The following is a 19,601-nucleotide window of genomic DNA, read 5'->3' on the forward strand; positions in this document are numbered from 1 at the left end:
CGTCGACAAAGTGCGAGGTGAGGTGGGGGGAACGGTGGCCTTGGGGGGGTGCGGCAGTATGGTGGGTATAGGGAGAATGGGTGGGCGAAGGGCACGGGGCAGCATGGGGGGTGGGTGGCTGGGGCTGAGAGTGCGGAAGAGTGAGGCGAAAGGAGAAGGGGTAGAGGGTGCAAGGCAAGGAAAGGTGAAGAGTGGGTGGGATAGCGATTATTGATAGCGGAAGGTAGAGGACAGTTGTTAGACATTGCCCGCAAATTAGCCGATCATTGACGGCGCAGGGGGGCGGGTTATGGGTTTGCTGACTTTACTGGCGCGGGTCGGTGGGGTGTCAGGCCTGGGCGACTGCGGGGATTGTTTTTTGGGCGGGTAAATGCAAGGCTCTTGGCGGCTGGAATGGGGTGCTGTCTGAGGGGCTCGTGCCGCGCGCGTGCAAGGGCATCGCAGAGTTTCCAAGTAATGGTGACAAAGGCATCGCGCATAGAGAAGGCCGAAGCGATGCGCGTGGGGGCAAGGTTGCCATGGTGCTCAGGCGACAATAATGACAGCAGAGGGGGTGAGGCAGAGCACATGTGGGTAGGTGTGAAATTTGGGATAGGTGAGCCCTCGGGACTTGTGCACAGGGGGGGGCGCTCGGGAAAGGGTGCCTGCATGTAAATGGTTGGGGGGCTCAGGGGAGGTTCGAGGATGCGTAGTTGGGGTCGGGGGCAGGAGGGTGGCTTGGCCGGACAGTGGGCAGGGGTGTTCTGTGGGGGGGGGCGGCCGAGGGCTTGTGGGCAGAACTGCAGACACGGGGTGATTGCACGGGGGGACGCGCAGACATTGGCCCTCAACAATAAGGAGAAGGTAATAAATAACGGCACGGAGGGTTCGTTGTCAGGGGGCCAGGAGTAGGGGGGTGCTCTGCCACGGGCCAGGAGGGTACGGGTGCGCCCGGGGCAGGGGGCTCAAGGACAAGAAGGGGGTGGATGGGGATGCAGGCCAGGTGGGGGAAATGTGAATGCCGGTTGGGCATACGAGACACGGAGGATGTCAGGTTGGCTGGAGGTGTAATGAGAAGTACTCATTTGGCGGTGGGTGACAGCTCTCGAAGCGGGGGGGCTCTGTTTTGGGAGGGAAGTCTCGGGAGGAGACAAAAGTGATGGGCGCAAGGCGGGCGGCGTGGGGTACCGGACTGCGGGAGCCAAAGGAGTGAAAGTGGGGGGCGGGCTGGAAAGACGGGGAGGGGGACGAAAGTCAGGGGCGGGGGGAAGGCTCTACGAGTAGACGGTGAGTGCAGTATCAAGGGATCGGATGGGTATGCAAGCGCTGCTGGCAGAGGGCTTAGTTGCGGCTACACGGACAGGTAGCGTCATTCGAGTAAGAGGGCGATGTAGCCTCTTGAGTATAATAACGGTAAGGTAGTTACGGAAGGCGCGGGGTGATTATGGGACGAGCAAGAACGTGCAGTCTAGGATAGCGACAAAGGGCGCCAATGAGGTAGCCATGGAGGAGGCATAAGGGTGGTCGGATTGCAGGGTAAAGGGTGGAGGCATGGGGTTGGTGGGAGGGGGCGACCAGGTGGGGAATGTAAGGAATAGGGTTATGGGCGAGGGTTAGGGAGGCACAGTTGGTGCCATTCGGAGAATAGTCTGCCGATGCAAAGTGATCAGAAATAGGAAGGGAGTTATACAGGTGTAGCAACAGCATATCGTTGGAGGGCACTCGTGGTGAATAAGCACTAACGGTATATGGCAAGAATTAGGCATGGATTGGGTCGACATGGAACAGGGTGGCCATTAAGGGGAATGTCAGGCACGGTCCCAGTGAAATTCATGTGGGCTTGGGCTGGGGGGAAGGGGGGTGGGAGGGCGCAAAAAGCGAACAAGGGGGCGGGAGACGGTCAGGGCGCCAAAAGATAGGGGGCGTAGTGGGGCACCAATGCAGGCAGACAGGGAAGACACAGCGTAGGGGGTTAGTGACAGGAAAGGGGGAGTCATAAAAGGAAAGGAATTTGTAAGATGAGTAGAACAGGGAGGGCCGCCGATGGTACTAAGGGCTGGCGAATTGGGGGGAGGGGGCGGAGCCTGCCCCCCTGGCATGGCATGGAGCGGTAGATAGGGGAGGCGGGGGGGGGGCGAAAGATGCAGGGAGCGTGGAGAAGTGCCGGCAAGGAGTTTGGGCCCCCCCCCCCATCCCCCTGGTAGTCAATTAAGAAGGCATGGGTCAGCGCAACGAGGATACGTATGGCTACAGAACAAGTGGCCGGGTGTTAGGAGGTTCATGTGGGAATGGTTGGGGACAGACCTCGGCCCCTCCATAGAGTGAAGATCCCACTCCTGGCATCGGCGGGGTGAGCGCGTTAAGCGAGGGTTAAACTCAAAAGCATGGTTGCCAGGAAGAGGGTGCGGGGGCAGTTAGAATTATTTATTTATTTATTTGTTTGTTTGTGCAATTTAATGTAGTGCGGACTTTGCCCGGGGGTGTCAGGGCGCTTCACAGAAGGATCAATAAGATATACAGGAACGGAATACAAGTGCGAACAATAAGTTACATGGATCAAGGGTGACACTAGTGAGCGGCCAGAATATGCGAGGTAGCAATCGGTGCATTACAAGAGAGAAGAGTGAAAGGGGTGCGGGTTACGGGGATGTGCAGAGTGCAAGTAGGGGTATAATACTGCAATAAAAGGCAGACACTCCATCACAAGAACAAACCTCACGTAGGCAATGGAGGCACTTGTGCAAGAATCTAAAACAAACAAATGTGTGAGGTAGCAAACAGTGTGTTACAAAACAAAAGTGACGTGTGCAAGTTCCAAAAGGGTACCATACACAGGTATTGGGATATTACTATATCAATCAATTTAAACTACCAGAACACACTGGGGAGGAAGACCATAATCCTGGCCAAAGGACTTTCCAGTAATGGGAGGTCTTCCTGGCACGAGCAATGTGCCCAGGGGGCGGGGGGACACAGATCGGCAGTGACAGTGAGCACAAGAGTGGGTAGAGAGAGGGGAGGCAAGCATGGCACACCGCTAGCGGCCTCAACGCTGCATTGCTCTACTAGGGTCCCGTGCCACACGCTAGTGAGGATTGGTGCACAGGTGGGAGAGCTGTCTGGTCGGGTCGTAAGAATGGACTGAAGCAGGCGGCTGTCAACACGGGGGTTGTAGGCCGAGGCTCCGGGCATCCACGGAGTCAAGAATGTATAAGACGGAAGGACGGTGCAAATGGGGGCCTCGGAGGCCTAGACGGGGGACGGGTCCAGGCAGAGTGTCTAGCTTAGTTGCAGATTGTACCTCTGTTGTGCTTTGTTCTCTTGTGGCGTGCACACTGGTCACTTTTTCCTCATCGGACCTTTGCTACATCGTGGCTCTGGTTTGCTCGCGGTTGTCGCTTTTGCCTCGTGTGGCTTGGCGTCTGGTGTTGCAGTTTGTTCGTGTGTAGGGTTCTCCTCATGTAACAGCTCGATTCCTTGTGTGGGGCGCTCGGGCGCCTTCGGGTGGGGTTCGCGCTGTATGGAAGCGCATACATAAATAATTAATAGATATAGGATGAGGCCCAAGGAGGGCTCATGAAAGGAGGTCGCGCAAGATGGATCAGGGCTACTAAGGTGTCTAGCGCAATTAAATAGGGGCAGTAGGGGGAGGGCGGACCCGAGAATGGAGCTGCCAACGGGGTGCCGAGTCCACTGTGCCCAGGAGCAGTGGTTGGGGGGTGGGGGAATGGGGACGGGCGCGGAGGGATGGGCGTCGTGCACGGGCCCTTCATCCCTCCGGGGCAGACTGGGATGGGGTTCAGTGCAGCGGGCGCTGGGGGGCTGATGCGGGGTCAGGCGCTGTCGCAATGCCTGTGAGGTTCCAGCAGCGGCAGAGGGGAGGAGGGCGAGCAAAGGAAGGGTAGAGGCGAAGTGATGGATGGGGGCGGACACGTGAAGGGCTTGGACGCGGCAATAGGGGTGTGAGAAGGGGGGCTGGATTCGAGTTGTGAGTGAGCCAGTCGAGGGTTGCTGATGCGGGGATAGCGAGGCTCGGGAGCACAGGGTGTGGCCGGTGCTCATCGGAGAGAGGGGGGGGCTTATTGCGAGGGTTGGCCGGTGAGAAGTTGCACGTTATTCTACTAGATGCGCGGCAATTAATTATTTGTTTGTGTGCCGCGGGCTTTGCCCGGGGGCGGCGGGGCGCCTCGCAATGGGAGCAGAAAGGAGAAAGTGAATAAATAAAAGAGGAGAATATTGCAGGTGGGCAAATGAGGGGGGGACAGGACTGAATTGCGCGGGGCGGTGGCGACTATGGTGGGTGGATACGGGAGGCGACAAGGGGTACATTACATGAGGGGCAAAAGGCGAAAGTGAAGGGGAGTGTGTCCGGGGAGGGGGGCAAAGGGTAGTAAAGGAATTCTGGGGGGGGCGGATTGGTGTAGTGAGGGAGGGTCATGGTGGTCTAGTCCTGGGGGAGGGGGTTGGGGGGGGGGGAGTGGCGAGCCTTGAGGCAAAACTGGATATGCCGAGCAAAAAAAAAAAACAGCAGACTCACTAACTAAGGGGGAGAAGGCGCCGAACAGATGGTACATATCACGGTAAGGTGGGCGTGCGGGAGTGCAGACTGGCGCAAAAGCTGCAATTGCAAGGAAGCACACTGTTCAGGATAGATTCCTCCGGGCTAAATAAAAAAATTTAGAAGATGCTGGAGGTGACTGTGTTTCCGACCCGGTGTGGTTGGCGCAGGTTGCCACAATTTCGGAATACAGTAAAGAGCCTTAGACAGAAATAAAGTAATTTTGCGTGTAGCAGGCAGGACTGGCCATAGAACGAAAATAACTACGAGATTTCACCACATAGTAGAGACAATACAAATGCTTCCAAAGATACATCGAAATGATGAAACACTTTCCCGGCAGATGGTCTGTCACCGCGATTACTCGGTAATTCTCGTCATGTTAATGGCAGCCGAGGAGGGGCTGTATGTTTAAGTAATAAGCAAAGTGGAGCCTCTGGCCTCTTGGAAGGGGGGAAAGAACAGAGTATCGTTAATGCGCAGATGGTCTTCAAAGACCGGTTGGGTACTTGGGGGTGGCGGCGTGTGTGCGCATGAAGGAGTCTCAGCCAGGGCTGCTGGCCCACACACGGCAGGGGGGGGAATTACGTTGGGTCCGGTGGGGGGGGGGGGGAGTAGGATCAGGTCGAGCAGAGCACAACACAGTCATACGACTACAGGAGCACAGCGTTCATAAAGGGGGGGGTCCAGTCGGCCCCCCACCTCTCCTGGCCTTGGTGGGAGTGTGCAAGGCCAATGCCGGGGGTTTGGGGTGTGGGGGGTTGGGAGAGTGGTGACATCCCAACACCCTGTGCCCCCTTTCCCAGCGTGCCTCCACCAATGTTGATGGTGGGAGGGGTGCATGGGCGGCAAGGATTGTGGGGAAGGGGTTAACGAGGATTATAAAGGGTTTCGTAGGCGCACATGGATAAGCTGCCACTGGGATTTGTGGGTGGCATAAAGAAAGGGCGCATGAGGAGGGTGCGACAGTAGGTACAAGTAGCGCGTATGGGAAGTTAACATGTGATTTCTATTGTAGAGTCGAACAAGGACTGCACACATTTGGACTTCAAAGGCTGAGGGAACGTACAGGTGGTGTCTAGTGGCAGTGGTCACAGACGGGACAAAGGGAACAGGAACAGGAATTAAGGGTCAGGACGTTGCAGAAGGTAAGTTTGCGAAAGACAGGGGGTGGCGAGCTATAGGGGAGGCGGCTGGCATCCGGGGGGTTGATCCGGAGGGGTGGATGCTCCTGTGAGGGGTTGTTTCGAGACGGCCCCTGTGTCCCTCAGTTACTGCTAAGCTCTGTAGGGCAGAGGTTGTTTCTGGGGATGCCTAGCTCTCTTGCGGCTACCCGCGTCCTCCTTTAGATCGCAGTCCCTCTCCCTGTCTTGCTCCAGCGGCCACGCCTCGTAAAGGGCAGAAGGGCCCCTGGGTTGCTGCTGCAGGCACACACCGGTGGGCTCCACCCCCTGCTCTCCCTCACACCAAACATTTGAAAGGACCAGACCATGGGGAAAGCAGCATGCAGAATTTAACTCAAGGATAAGGGTAGAAGAATGGGCCGGCAGGCTCGCACACGACGAGGGTGGCCAACATTGGAAAGGGACATGCTTGCTGATGTAATTTGATTACAGGGTAATTTTACAGAGCTACCATGGCCTCCCTTTTGAATTATGAGTAGCTCATTCTGTGGCACTAGTCTGGTTTGATAGCTAGCCACGCGAAAAGGGGTGCACAACTACAAATTGAAGGTTAACACCATTTTCAATTTTAGGTTAGCCACAAAGGGGATTGCTCCAAGACGCGTTTGAGCATGATGGGAGACGAGGGACTGTTTCACAGCGGGGCTCTGGACCTAGCAGCAAATGAAGAGGCTGGGCCAAGTGGGGTGTTCCCAGGACTGGAGTACCGTGGCGGACAGGACGCGCAGCAGCCGTGGGCCAGCTTTGCAGCGACGGCTAAGGCAAAGAATTGGGAAGGTTGGGAGCTGGCAATGGCTCAAATGCAATCACCTGCCCCGGAAGGTGGTGGACTATGCAAGGACGTGGAAGAGTGGCAAGGGGACGTTTTTCCGGTTAATGGCCATTCCTATGCAGCAACACGTGGGGAAAAACGGGGTATGGAAAAGAAGGCGAGGGGGCGGGGTGGCTCTGTCGCAGGAGCCAAAAAAGCAAGGATGCCCACAGAGGACATAACAACAAAGGCAATGATGGGGAGGACTCACAGGCAGCGGCAATTTTGCAGGTGGTTGTGCCAAATAGGCAGTTGGGAGAGGACAAAGGCAACTTAAGTAAAGAAGGGGCATTGACAACGGAAAGTGGTTCCTTAGGTGAGTTGTCGGACATAATTAAAAAAGTTGTCGCTAATTGGCAGGAGCGCAGGGGCAAAAGGAATGGAGAAGGGGTTATGACGGAGGAGGGGATCATGGCAGGCAGAGCAGGTGAGGGGTCCCCAATACAAGTCTGGGAGGGGGGAAATAGGGAACATGGGGGCGAAGGGGGGGGTGGGAAAGAAAGTATCGGCCCAATGTGTTAAGAGTGGCACCATTACTCTGGGAAAAGGTGGCGTATCAAATGCATCCCAGGTTAGCGACGAGAAAAACACACCGTCAAATAAGGTAGAATTAGGGGGGCCGAATGGGACACGGCCAGAAGCATGGCATATCCCACTGGAGGTGAAGGAGAAAGTTTGGAAGAGGGAATTCATTGATATTTTCACTCTACTGGAGCATGTGCGTAGGGGGGTAGACACATTACGGGTAGCTGGGCCCAGCAGAGAAAATAAGGATAGGAAGAGGATCAGGCCTGAGGAGAATATCAATAACTGGTTGGACGCTTTTGCATTTTTGGCAGCCATAATGTTAGAGAAGTTCCCGGAGCAAGGTCCAGCATTGAGTAGGTACAACCAAGCTATCTTGGACAGGTTCAGGCCCCATGGAGGCATGGGGTGGCTGCAATACGATCTGAACTTCCGCCAACGCATGGAAGAGTCACCCTCGATGTCGTGGGATCAGAGAGAGGCGAAGGAATGGATGGAACAGATGGGGTCCAAAGCGGGGTATGGGTTAGGGGTAGTGGGGGCGGCGAGTGGGACGCAGCAGTGGACAACACCAGCATCAGGGCAGGGTTGGCAGGCAAACACGCAGGCACATTCCTTGGCTAATGCGCAATATGGATTGGGTCAAGAAATAGTGACAAGTTTTCCGCAGCATCAAGTGGGACAGGTGCAGGTTCAACACGGGATCACCTATGCGGGAAATTGAACAATGGAGGGGTCCCAGCATCCAGGTGCTGGAATGTGGCCCTGTCAGCAGTCCCACCTGGGTGGCGGGGGGCAGCAACAGACGTGGACGGGTCCTATGCAGCCACAGACAGGTGGAGGACAAACGCTGCAACAACAACTGGGGTCGGTAGGATCACAGTACACACAGGCGGGGCCCAGCCAGCAGGCAAGCACGGGTTTTCCAATGGGCACCATACAGCCTGGGGGACAGCCAACGCAGGGTAACAATGGGCTAACAAATGGGCAATTCAGCGGCGGCAGGGGTCAGCAGCCCTCGGTGGTGGTGGGGTTCCCAGCGGGAGTGGGGCAGTTGACAGCAGGGCAGCAAGGGGGACACGGTCAGGGTGGCATGGTTACAACACAAAGTTCCCCAGGGTCAGTGCTTGGACAGGGGCAGATGATGGGGAGGCACCAGCAGCCGCTTCAGGAGCAGCAGCAGGCATTTCGTGAGACAAAGGTGGCAGACGGGTACAAGCAGCTGCTGCAGCGTAAACAGAGGGACAATACCTGTCGCCTGTTCAATGCAGGCAATTGCACCTGGGGGGTGCAATGCAAATTTCGGCATGGGTGCTCCCAATGTAGCGGGGACCATCCCGCTTTGGCATGCAAAGCCCTCGTTAGAATTGCACCTGGCGCCACATTCATGGGTCAGCCATAGCCTGGGCTGGAGAACAAAAGGCCCATCCCCAATAAACTTTGAATTGCTAGCAACACTTTTGAATGATTACCCGAAGGAAGAGGAGAGGGAACTACTTTTTTGGGGTTTCAAGGATGGGTTTAAAATACCTTACTGCGGTCCTTTTGCAGGCAGGTCATCTAGGAACCTTCGCTCAGCGGAGGAACTCCCGGAAATAGTCGCAGAGAAGATACAAAAGGAGTTGCAGTTAGGACGGATAGCAGGCCCATTTGATAACACCCCTTTAAGTAACTTTATTATTTCACCACTAGGTATTGTTCCTAAAAAAGAGGCAGGCAAATACCGTATGATCCACCACCTCTCTTATCCCAGAGGCAACTCAGTGAATGACTGGCTAAGCCAGGATATTTGCACAATCTCCTATGCAACATTTGATGAAGCCATTGAGTTAGTCAGGCAGGCTGGGACAGGAGCTCTCATGGCAAAAGCAGATATAGAATCAGCCTTCAGGCTGTTACCAGTGCATCCCGACAGCTTTCATTTGCTGGGGTTCCAGTTCAGGGATAAGCTGTACTATGACAGGTATATGCCTATGGGTTGTTCCGTTTCCTGCGCTTATTTTGAGGCTTTTAGTTCCTTTTTGGAGTGGGCAACGAACAAGGTTCAGCCAGTGGGGGGCAAGCTTAATTAATTGGATGACTTCTTGTTTGTAGGCGAGGCTAACTCCCCCGAGTGTGCCCAGGCATTGGCAGCCTTCACTGTCGTATCGCAGTGCTTGGGAGTCCCATTGGCAGCAGAAAAAACAGAAGGCCCCACAACTAAGTTAACTTTTTTGGGGATAGAGTTGGACTCAGAGGAAGGGGAGTCACGCCTCCCAGTGGAGAAAGTACAGGACTTTGCAGCAGCTATTAAAAAGGTATTGGGGAAAGAGAAGGCAACTTTAAAAGACATCCAGGAGTTAATGGGCAAGCTCAATTTTGCATCCAGGGTCATTCAGGTGGGGAGAGTCTTTTCTAGAAGGCTGGCAGGTGCCACGGCAGGCATGACTCAGAAACATCACTTTGTCAGGTTAAAGAAGGGGCTGAAGCAAGACTTGCAGATGTGGTTGTCTTTTCTCCAAGGGTTCAATGGGGTTAGAATATGGCCGTCACTATGGACAGCTGATGAGAGGTCGCAACTGTACACAGATGCCTCCAGGCAAGGGGGGTTTGGTGCAATATTGGGTTCAGCGTGGTGTGCCAAGGAGTGGCCACCGGCCTGGCGACAAGGGGGCCTCACCAACAATATCACAGCGATAGAACTCTTTCCTATTCTGGTGGCATTATCAATATGGTCGGACACCTTGGATAACAAGTGCTTGGTCGTCCGGTCCGACAACATGGCAGCCGTCCAGGCAATAAATGAACAGGCGGCGGCGTGTCCCATTGTATTAGGCTTAATAAGGCATTTAGTGAGCAGGTGTCTCCAGTATAATATTCAGATAACAGCCAAGCATGTGCCAGGGGTTCAGAACAAGGCAGCTGATGCTCTTTTTCGCTTACAGTGGGAAAGATTCCGGGCAGAATGGCCAGAGGCACAGCAAGAAATGACGCCCTTCAAAGAGGAATATTGGAGACTGATGCATTAGAAGGTCTGCTACAGAATATGGCAGAGGAGGCTCTAGCAGTGGGAACAAGGCACCGGTATCGGCGTTGTGTGGACACTTTTCGGAACTTTACAGCGGATGATTCCGAGCTTCCAAACAATGTTCAGCAACTGGGGAGGCGGGTCAAGCAATTTGTGGTGTGGGCCAGGGGAGCCGGCAAATCTAGGTCATGGGTTGGAGAGCACCTAGCAGCAATAGCATACCATTAAAAACTAAAGGGTTTTGACGATCCTACTAAAGGTTTTGTGCTTAGGGCAGCCTTGAAAGGGTGGGCAAAAGAAGAAAGTAAAAAGCAGGATCACAGGTCCCCAATTGACTTTAAAACACTAAAGATTCTAATGGACCACCTCCCTTTGGTATGCTACTCAGAGTTTGAAAGTACGCTGTTTAGAGTAACATTTTCCCTGGCCTTCTTCGGGGCATTTCGCATTAGCGAATTAATTGCCAGGTCAAAAGGGGATAAAAGCAGCAGGGCCTTGTTGGTGAAGGACATATCACTAGGCACACAGCAGGTATCCCTACGGGTGCGGCACTCTAAGACAGATCAAGTGGGAAGGGTACAGTTCATAACACTGAATAGGATGGAGGGGCACAGCTTGTATTGCCCAGTTACGCTCTTGGCAGGGTACATCCGGGAACGGGACGGTGTTAATGGCGACAACTACCTTCTCACCCACAAAGATGGGTCCCCGGTAACACTGTACCAGTTTAAAAGGGTGTTAGCAGCAACGGTCCAAGTGGCTGGGCTCCAAGGGTGCCATTACACTACACATTCATTCCGCTTTGGGGCAGCCACTACAGCCTTCCAGGAGGGCATGTCGGCAAATGCAATAAAACAAATAGGAACATGGCAATCAGACAGGTATCGGGTGTACATTCGCCCAACATCCGACGGGTAGAGGAGGGAAGAAGACATGGGTTGCAGCGATTCAGTGGGAGGGGTCTTGACTAAACTTATGTACTGCAATTTAAATGTATAATAAAAGGCGGATAGAAGATAGATACACAACATTTCTGTGCTTCTGTTCTACTCCACAGAATACAAAACAGTGTGGGTCATCGGGCACTCCTACGTGTCAATGGCCGCTAACAGAGCCCACAGCATTGGGTGGAATGCAACGTTCCCGTTCCAACGGACAAGGGTGCGATGGTTTGGCAAGCCATGGTTGCACTGGAGGGAATTTGGGAGCGTCATTGAAGACTTCCTCACCTGTGCAAAGGACCCGAGAGTTTTAGTAATTCATTTAGGGGGAAATGACCTTCCACTGATGGGGCGGCGGGAACTGTTTCACATGTTAAAGAGGGATCTCACGAATTTAGCTAGGAGCATGGACACCACAGAGGTTGTATGGTCCGAAATAATTCCTAGACGGGTATGGGCGGGTGCGCACTCCCAAAACGGCATGGAGTTGTCAAGGAAGTGACTAAATAGCCTCATGGCTAAGTTTTTAAAAGGGGTAGGTTTAGGTAGCATCAGGCACACCCTAATTAACTTGCGGCAGCCGCACTATTACAAGGCAGATGGGGTGTACCTATCAGACACGGGAACAGATGTCCTGCTACGGAATATGCTAGCAGCATTGAATGCAAGGGGCTGTTGGTAGTTTGCAAGAATGGGGCCGCAGTAATGGCATGGGGGGGGCTCTCGCTGGCAGCGGTAGCTCCCAGCGAGGCATGGCGGTACTTACAAGGCGATCCAAGAGGAATACAAAAGCAGGCTGTGAAGCGGGGCACAGACCGCAAACGGGGCAGTCAGGACTCAGGGGGTCACTGGCAAGCGCCCCGAGCCCACCTGGGTTCAGGTGAACCGGAAGTAAACAATTAATTGCGCAGCGGAGGGCGGAGCCTGTGGCATGGAGGAAGTGAGGATACCGGTTATCGGGTCACCTCACAGCACAGAGATGGGTGGGGGGGAACAGGAAATAGGTTGGACGGGAGGGAATCACAGCGGCTTGCCCAGGTAATAAAGGGTACACCGGAAGCGAAGAAGAACTGGGCGGGGGTGGGAACAGACGCTTACCCGGAAGGAATGTGTGGACACCGGAGGTAAAAGGTCACCAGGCCGGGTGGGAACCCGATGGTTACCCGGGAGTGAGTGGACACCGGAAGCAAAAGGGGCCGTCCGGTTGGGTTAAAGCAGACGCTTACCCAAGTAGTGCATGGCAACCGGAGGTAAAAGGTTACACGGTCGGGCTGGAAGCAGAAGCTTGCCCGGAGTGAATGGAAAGGGTGCGTCCACAGGTGATGGGTTACCTGGGCAAAGGATAGCTGCACCGAATGTAGGGCACAGTGCAGAGCAATTGGGGTTAAGGACGGTGATAGGTCACCTTGGCGAAGGTAGCTGCACTGGATGTAGGGCACAGTGCAGAGCTGATGGAATAAGGACACATGGCTCGCCAGACAAATAATGGTGTGTAAAGGATCGCTTGTAAGTTGGAAATGCCTAATAAACTGCGGCCTCAATTCTTCCATAAAACAAAAACTTGTGTGGTCTGAAGTTATTGGATTCGGGTGGTGCGACCATGTGGGGAGGTGCCTCTGCTGCGAGGCCAGAGGAGGAAGACGCCGCACAATCAGGCCGGCAGGAAGGAGCCTGAAACCGCCAGCCACCCTTCTTGTTACGGACCTTGGAACCACGACTCCCTTCGAGAGCAGATCTAAGGACGCAAGCTGAGAAAAGGAACCAGGACAATTCAAGAAGGTGCTGGACCTGACCCAGCACTACGAAGAAGCGAGCCACACTCCCGGAGGAGCCTGGCTGCAGCAGGTACGTGCCCATCTCGGCAGTGTGTTTATGAGAGGTTCCTCGGGTGGGAAGCTGGGGAAACGGGCGGAGGGAGGTACATGAAAAGCACAAGACTCTCTAGTGCCCCTCTCTCATACACGGGTGACAGACAGTGGTGTGCTTTACTCCCTCAATACCCTTCCCAGCTCTCATTAGGACCATTTGGACTAGTTCCTAACAAAGGTCTTTCTTTTCCTTTTTTTTTTTTAATGCTACACGGATTCCTCCGCTACGCTCCTGGTGGTTTCTTTGAGTGGAATGAAGCAAAGATAAACAAAGACAAGCTGGACTAAACACTGACCGAAGTGGGAACCAGTATCTTGTTCTTTAAGAGACTGAACCTTCCACAAACGAGAGCTCTACTATAAACAGTGACTGGCTATTCAAGTATTCTGTGAAACACTAAAGTAATAAACATCGTTTTGAACCCTCAGCCATCGTACTCCTGCTTCTCATTAGCCCACACAAAAACATGGACATGCTTTTATAAAACTGTCATTTCATCAGGTAAACCATTTAACGGTTAATCCCTTGCATGCATCGGACAGCCCCTGGCCGTCTGACGCCGCGGTGGTCGTGTGCGTCGGACGGCGTGAGAACCGTCCGATCCACACACGCGTGGAATTTTGCCGCACCGCAGCAAAATTCCGGCCGTGCCCAAGGGGTTAAAGGATGAAACCTATGATTACAACACCCAAAGTCAGAAAGCATAGATATTAGAACATTAAAAAACAAGTGGTCAAAACCATAACTCTGATGGAAACCGCCAATAAATCATACAGATGTCGATATCGCTTCTTCAAAAGGATATTTGTTTAAAAACCAGGTCAGATCAATTAAAACACCCGCAAATATGGGTAATGTAAACATTTACATACATAGACAGCACTAGAGCTCAAGGGAAAAGAAAAAACATAGGTTATTCCTCATGGAGACAAAGATCAAGGTCATACCTCATATGGTTTTAGATCATCCAAAAACTACAGGAAAGTCAGGTTCTATCTTTGGTACAATCGCAGACAGCAAAACAAGAGTTAATGTGCAAGTTACAGTGAGTATACAAGGCCTTGGCTCAGAAAAAACAGGCTACTGGCAACACAGACAAGCACACGAGGTGCCAAGGTTGTTGTCAGTTGTCTAATTTATCTGTTGACTGTGCATAATGGCTATTTCACCCAAGGGGTCCTTTCTTATTTAATTAATTCCTCCCCATGACAGGCAAAACTGTGTGTCTGCCTAGTTATGCAAAGATCTTGTGCCTCGTTTTATTTAAAATATTGCTAAAGCAGGTTTTACATTGAGGAAGGATCTATTTTTCTACAGATCTGCTCGATTTTCACCCCACCCAAATTAACAACAACAAATTTGCACAAATGTTTCACAATTTTATGTAGTATTCATGGCTGATTTTGTGTCTTTTTTGTATTATAACCCTGGGTGATGCTCAGTTAGTGATTCTTAACCCTCCAGAATTGCAGAAACAATAATCACTTATTTGTAATGTTTTTAACTCAAACATACTTTAAACAAGAAAAGTAAAACTCAATTCACAGTGCGTTGGCATCTGTTGCATGCACAAATGCTGCTTGGCATGTTAAAGTTCAACCTACTGGTTTTGCCAATGCTGGAAGGGGGTAAGAAGTGGGCGAATATGCAAATAAAATAGATTGTTTTCTGCATAGAATGATTACAGGAGATAACTAATTGAATGTGAGAAACAGTGTGCTGAATCAGTTTATTATTCAAACTCTAAATAGTCGGCCATGCATTAAAATAGAAGCACTTTCAAGAGCCTGAATGATACACCAAAGAGCAAACAGCTTAAAGTGTGACAGAAATGACCCTCTGTGTGGAGTCTAAGCTTACTTGTGAGAGATACCTCTTTTTACCTGGTCACCCCCAGTGTTGCTGAATTGTATTGCTGTAGTTTAGGTCTTCCCACTGAGGCACTACTGTCCAGTGCCCAGTGGATATGCTCTGCCCACTATAATGTGGAAAAATTAACTGCTCCCTGATTGGTATTCTTCTCTGTTCTATAAGGCTATAGTATTTGGTGTGAAAAATACACCCATGGCATAGAAATGAAAATGTGACCTGTAGACCGTAGCACTTAAACCTGCAGCCTGACCTCTCGGGTTTGAGACAAACTAGAAAAAACACTTCAACTATTCTTTTAAATATTTATTAAAAGCCTAGACCTAAGGTGATTATGGATTTGGATTTTTAAGAAATATTTAGGAAAAGGGCATTTTAGAAAGGTACCTTTTACCTGCCTGAAGCTCCTAGAGGGTGATTTACATTAGATCCCCAGCAGCTGGCAATCAAGTGCTTGACCTTAAAGAGGTGTGACATTCCATAGAAGAGTTACGTAATAGACAGAATGGGTAGAAATGTCTCCTCTGAGCTCAGCTGGATATTTAAGGTGGGAGCTGCTACAACATTCTGTTGATACCACAGAGTCAAATCCTAAATGAAAGACATGGAAAATACATGTAAAATGTTTGCACCCTTAAAAGTGATCATCCAGGACCAAGTGCCTTCCCCTGAGAACCTGGGAGCTGAAACATGTACCTTGTTGGTTGGTTGGGCCAGAGACATTTTAAGGAATGAGCAAAGTGGGCACTTGCCCGATGCCACACCTTCGACTCCTGTCTGGTTGATGAAAGACTCTCCTTTCTCTTAGCAGACTTCTGTCTCATTTTTGTTGTGGGTTCATGACCTACTTCAAACTGGATTTCAGTGCTAGATGTGGGAGGACACTAGTAATTTACATAGTACACTCACGTACAACCACCCAGCTCTTAGAGCCAAAGGAGACGTTGGCTTTCTTTGAAGTGCCATGACACATTGCATTTTGGGCCTGTTTGCAGTAAGGCAAAGAGAAATGACTGAAAGTATAGGTAGGCCAGGGCCTGGGACCTCTTACCCCATTTCTTAAGGTGTGCCCAGGAGTCCTCCTCCCACTAACTGGCATGAGTCATAAATGTGGCACTCTAAGTTACCTTCTTTAAAACACTTTCTTAACCAGTGGAAGATCAGAAGAGTACTGGACCTGCGGTATGTAACATGAGAGAAGCCCTGAAGGACTGGAATTTTTACCCTGTATACAAATGACACAGAAGTGGGCTCCAAGGGTCATTTGGTATTGCTACAGGGACACAACAAGCTGCAATAGCTCTATTTCCTGAAATGCCCAGCTGACCAGGCGCAACTACAACTGGACTGGATTTTGCTGCTAGCCTCTGCCTGACACCCTGAGAGTCTCAAAGTTCTCCTGAGATACTGGTATCTTTTGAGTGTTTATTGGTGGTTGGTTGGGCCAGAGACAGTTTAAGGAATGAGCAAAGTGGGAAATTGCCCAGGGCCCCACCTTCAAAAGGCCCCCAGTCTATTGACTTCAATCTATTCTATTTCTCTTTCCATACATCTCTCCCTCCTTACCTATCACTATATTTGACTTTGTCTCTCTACCCAGTATCCCGGGCTGCTTTTTGTGTCAGTGTTAAAGTTCAGCATATAAATTACTATTGTTGACATCATACAGGCTTGAATTAACAGATGTGTGATAAAATTCGAATGTATTCCTTAAACGGGGCCCAAACTGAGTCTTTCCCTTAAAATCCTGAAAGTGACACTAGGCTGGGCACCAGAAGATTGTTTAGAAAACTTATGAAAACTTTTCCTCTAGAGGTTCGGCGGTATCCATGGAAAAAAAGTATCCAGACCGCAGTTTCACAGCATGGCATTGAATTCGAGGTTCATCCCTCTCACCTCAGAAAAAACAACTAAGTCCCATTCTGTGTTGGGCCTTAAAAATAATTCAGCGAGAAATCTCCAATGTTGCAGCAGACCGACCTACTTCATGTACCCAGCCTTCAATTCCAATTTGAGCAGCAGCCCATGCGGGAATTACTTTTCTTCACAAAAAGTGACAAAGTCCCATTGGAACATAGAAGAAATGTCAATGCTTTTCTTTAAAAAAGTGACAAAAAATCCTTTTCACTTCCAGACTTTCACCGGGATCAATCCACTTGGTGTATCTTACCTAGCTCCATTGCTGTAGGCCTAAAATTGCACCTTGATTCCTGTCTACCGTGACCATTGACTACAATTGAGCAATTTATTGGGCTTGGCACTTTTTTACCTTAAACATTTAAAAATGTATAGCTCTGGTTCCAATTACTGGATTGTTGTCATTTGGTGTTACTCTTCTTATTGCATATTTCTCTATTTTTATGCATTACAATTGGATTTATATTCTGTTGTAGCTTTGACTTTTTAACTGTTTTGATACTTCTAAATGCTTTACACAATGCCTTGATTTATGCTTGTCTCATCTGTGTCATAGCAACAAGGGATTAATTTAAGGTTTAAGTTACAGAAACCTTTGACTGTACCAAACAGGTTAGTGATTTTATTACTTGTGGTGTCCCCAACCCTTCAGTGGGACCCAAACTCTTCAGGTGGGCCCCATTGAGCCCATGGACATGGAAGGTTCACTGATAGCACACCAACGCCCACAATATCCCCATACACAAATATCGAGTCATAAATACCGATGTAAAAAATATCGACATCCTATATATGTATGTATGTATGTATGCATGTATGCATGTATATAATATTTATTAAGCGCAACAAACACCCCACGGGTACCCTGGCTTTGCAGTACGTAATTTAGAGAGCCAGTGTTAATCAAAAAGGCGGCAGAAGGATTAGACAATACTCAGTGGACAAAATCAAATTCTAAGAAACAGCCATGTCTTAATCCTTTTTCTAAACAGCAGCAGGGAATTGCATTGTCTAAGACCGAGTGGCAACTCATTCCACAGCCTAGCCGCAGCAATGCTAAAAGCTTGTCCACCCAGTCTGACCCTGTTAAACCTAGGAACTTTCGCCAAACTGGCCGAGGAAGAATGGTGATGTCGAGTGGGGATTTACCAGAGTAATTTTTCTTGCAATGGTTTTGGTCCCGAACCATGCAAGGCCCTATACACTATACACAAAGACTTAAACTGTACTCCTTGCAACACTGGAAGGCAGTGTAGCTCGGTCAAACATTTTGAGGCAGAGAAGTCTCGAGGTTTAGCCAAAGCTAACCTTGCCGCCATATTTTGAATACGTTGCAAACGATGGATCAGATATTTGGGAGAATCCAGAACAGAGCATTAATATAGTCAAGGCGACTTAAAATAGCGCCCTGCACTACTAATGCTCTGGCCGAGGCCCGCAGCAGTGGGAGAATCTTTCTCAAGGCTCTAATCAGCCCAAAACAGCACTCGCCATTCTGTTCATCTGTGCCTCCAGGGACAAATTGGCACTAAACAGAACTCCCAGATTGCAGACCGTTTTGGCCAGAACAAAGAGGGAATCACGCATACAGGCATGAAAATCCTCCAGCGCCAAAGGTTGAGTGCCATAAAAGGATAGAATAATCTGAGTATCATCAGCATAGTTTATCAGCTTCACCTTGTGAGCCTGAATTATATCAATCAGAGGACTAAGATAGATGTTAAACATATTCGGGCTGATGGCAGACCCTTGTTGGACACCATGGCCGATATTAATAAAAGCCAATTGAAACGGCGGAACGGCCACCGCCTGACACCTACCAGAAAGATACGAGCGGAACCTACCACTCCAGACAAGTGTAGCAATATTAATATTGCCGACTGTCCCTTGTCTGCCAACAAGCGAATATCGTCCATCACGGTCACCAAAGCAGATTCTGTAGCGTGTTCTGAACGAAAACCAAATTGAACGTCAGCTAACTTGTTGTTACTCTCTAGGAACACAGACAGAGATTTGCTGACCCAGCATTCAAGGATCTTCACAGGGTAGAGTAGGAGGGAGATTGGTCGATAACTTTCTGGGTGGGTTGGATCAAGAGTAGACGTCTTCAGAAGAGGTGTACCCACAGCCTGTTTCCAGCTAGATAGCACATCCCCACTGGAAAGTGAATAATTAGAGATCTGTCTAAGAATAGGAAATAGGTCAGAAGCATATTCCTTCCAGATTTTGTGAGGAAGAAGGTCCAGAGGGGAGCCGGAAGAGACACCCATAGCCAACCCGCCAAAGTCCTCCTCTGGTATAAGTTCAAAATGATTCAGAGTGCTCGGATTCACAGTCCCAGCTTCCATCTCTACATAGGATATATTTCCTACATCGGTAGACTAGGTGGTTTTTAATCCACTGGTCCGGCTTTCTGCTACGACTGGGATAGTTGTTTTAAGTCCATTTATGATGGTACTAATCTTTTCCTCAAAGAAGATTGCCAGTCTATCGCAAGGACCTTGAGTTGGCAGAATCTCATTTTGTAAGCATTTAGGATTAATAATCTCATCGACCAATCCAAAAACACATTTAGATTTGCTAGAGGAATTCAGAATAGTTTCTGCAATGTATTCTGTTTTGGCAGAGAAGATTACTTTTTTAAAGATGGATATAGCTGTTTTCCGTGCAATCTTATCGTCATCTGCATAGTGCTTTTGCTATTTTCTTTCAGCCTGTTTACAATTCAATTTGAGATTTTTCTAATTTTCATCTAACCATCTTGCCAAAGGTCTGGTAAGTATAAAAATATCGGAAAAAATATTGATGTAAAAAATATAGATGTACAAAAAATTGTTTTTTTATGTATATACAAATTGATGATAAATATATTAAATAATAAAATTAAGTAAAAAGATTATTTAAATTTAATATAAATTTTAATAAAAAGATAAGAAATTCA

The sequence above is a fragment of the Lissotriton helveticus genome, chromosome 2_1 (assembly GCF_964261635.1).
Source record: "Lissotriton helveticus chromosome 2_1, aLisHel1.1, whole genome shotgun sequence".
Lineage (NCBI taxonomy): Eukaryota > Metazoa > Chordata > Amphibia > Caudata > Salamandridae > Lissotriton > Lissotriton helveticus.